Source organism: Ostrinia nubilalis, chromosome 26 (genome assembly GCF_963855985.1).
Source record: "Ostrinia nubilalis chromosome 26, ilOstNubi1.1, whole genome shotgun sequence".
In the NCBI taxonomy this organism is placed as follows: Eukaryota; Metazoa; Arthropoda; class Insecta; order Lepidoptera; family Crambidae; genus Ostrinia; species Ostrinia nubilalis.
In genome coordinates, this window is record NC_087113.1 from 9,952,815 (window position 1) to 9,955,545 (window position 2,731).

General features: G+C 34.3%; 1 long non-coding RNA gene across 1 annotated transcript; it reads right to left on the bottom strand.

The window, feature by feature from the left end:
- Positions 1–1,372: 1,372 nt before the first annotated feature.
- Positions 1,373–2,288, bottom strand: LOC135084625 (uncharacterized). The gene is made up of 2 exons (XR_010259908.1): positions 1,789–2,288; positions 1,373–1,525 (listed from the first exon to the last, which is right to left on the bottom strand). It is a non-coding gene; the product is annotated as an uncharacterized LOC135084625 (long non-coding RNA).
- Between the last annotated feature and the right edge of the window lie 443 nt (positions 2,289–2,731).

Genomic DNA, 2,731 nt, shown 5'->3' on the forward strand with positions numbered 1-2,731 from the left:
TCCCCAGAAAAATTACACCATTTGCATAAATGTCGTTATTGTTGCGACGTGTTGCGGACTTTTTGGCTACTTTGGGTGTCACGAACTATTTGACGCTGACTGTACAAACGAAAGCAAAACAAGGTAAGCACTGTGGCATCTTATGTAGTTAAAATAGGTACTATTTTGCAAAAAAAAAGTAAAGCCTGATAAGCATTTTTATTACTTACCTGACCATTTATTAAACCTTTTTTGATGGATGGGTGTTTCTCTGCTATTTGGAAAATCGTCCATACAAGACTGTCCTGAAGTAATTTTATTAAATGTTGAGAAATTTTGTTAACGAAATTCAGGGCAATAGTAATTTAAATACATATCTAAAAAAAGCCCACACATTTTCCCCTTAGTTTTTGAGTTATTGGCGATTTTTCGCAAAATTGCGACAGGGGAATGTTGCAACCACCCAGGGGAATGTATTATGGACAAAAACAATTAGTATTTTTCTTTGAATAAACAAACTCTTTATTTTTCTTTGCTATTATAAAAATATGTAAGTTTTTGAAACAAAAAATATTATTATTAAAACAAATATTACTAGTTTATAATGACTTTTCTTAAGCCTAATAACAGTAGCATTAAACTTAACGAACAATTAAGTTTTAAGACTTAAATTGTATGACACTAAAGTCAGTCTTTATAATAATCAAAAATGTAGTATCCTGCCTTTTAAAACAGAATCAAAAAAATACAAAAAGTAATAAACAAAAAACATTATTACTGCTAATTTTAGTTTTTTGACCCCGTTTCTGGTGAATGTAATATTGAAACGCTATTCTTGTTATTTCGTGTTGGTTCAGATGATCTTAAAGGCGCCTGATGTTCTTCTGCGAAATCTTCTGAATCAGATGTAGGTATTTTCCCTTCCGAAATTATTTGTTCATTATCATCGTCATCATTTCAGCCATAGGACGTCCACTGCTGAACATAGGCCTCCCTCAAAGACTTCCATGTTGATCGATTCGTAGCGGCCTGCGTCCAGCGCCTTCCTTCTACCTTTATAATGTCATCGGTCCACCTTGTGTACCGTAAAACGCAGCGTGGGACGTCCACGCGGCCTCCACTACAGAACCTTGCTGCCGATGGGCCATCAGTTCTGCGTACTATGTGCCTTCCTATTGCCACTTCAGCTTGCTAATCCATCGGGCTATGTCACCGACTTTAGTTCGTTTACGGATCTCCTCATTTCTGATTCGATCTCGTAAAGAAACACAAATTATTTGTTATGTCTTCATGACTTTCTTTTTTGCACGAAACTTAGCACAGTTCTCCCTCCAAACCTTTTTTACAGCCTTATGCTCACGACAACTCATATCTTTAACTGTTTTTATTTAAAGTTTTTCTTTTTTCTTCTTTTTTTCAATTTTTCTTTTAGGGTAATGTTTCAAGTCGATGATATCATAATTGCACAGCTATACGTTTTTTTTCTAGAAATTCTTCTCATGTTTCGCGTAGCTTCTTTTTCGGTGAAATTTTGAGATAATACCTACTAAAAAGACGTTATTTTAGTGGTCAAAACCTAGGAAAACAGTAGTATGAACAGTCCCCTGTGGTATGAACAGTACCCTGTGCTATGAAATGACAGGGGAATGTTCGCCAGGGGAATGTTATTTTTACGTGAATACTTCATAAAACAATATCATTTAAAAACATTAAAATAAACGCAACTTATGTGGCTACATACTAGAAGATTAATTAATTTAAACAAATTGTCGTTATTGAAACTCTTAAAATAGTAAAAAAAAGGCTCACCAGGGGAATGTTTTCACTGACGGCCGAGACGCGTGGTTCACCAGATGACGCAGTAGTAGTATTAAACAAAATAGCGGCTGCCCACTAGCTACACAACTGAACAACCTTAACACCTATTGCGTTCCGTTTTGCGATCTAAGTGCTTTGTGCCAAAACTAAATATGACTTTAAACCGGTTTTAAAATTTTAACAGGGGAATGTTTTAATAATTTGAGGACAGCATTCTCAGAAGGATATTTTGATTAAAATCATATTGTAAACATTGTTTGTGATGTATTAAGATGCTAACTGTTATTGTTAATGTATTTGGATATTTTTTATTCAAATATCAACAGCAATATAATAAACATTTGTAACAATATGTGTAATTCTGGAAAAGGGACGTACCAGGGGACTGTGATTTGAGACGTTTGAGGTTATTTATTCGAATATTCCATGATTAAATTACTAAATATGCTATGTCATGCTAAGAATACCTAATTCTATGTCGGTATTGATACAATAACCTGAGAAATTTTAAGGTTTACTACATAAATTTAGCTTGGGACAGCGATTTTCCATTTAGTGGAGAAATGCCCGGATAAGACTACAAAGTATCAATTAATGAAGTACAACGACCTGTAAATACGATAAAAAGTTTTAACTTGCCAATTTGTATCGGGAAGTTCAGTTTAAGATTAAGTATTGGTTCCATAATTATTATGGCTGGTGTTTAAGATCAAAATGAATTTTAAAAAGCTTTAATTTATTCATATTCATGTTTTTAGCAATCAATTACAACTCTTGTACTGTACAATGTTTCGTTCGTTTCAGTCAAATGATGTCCACTGCTGGAAGGCCTCCGGTCTCCCCCAAGGATTTACTATTAGTAGATAATATTATCAGAACGTGGAAACGTGGCCCCTCACTATAGGCCTTATACAGAAGCTCAAAGTTGCACAGC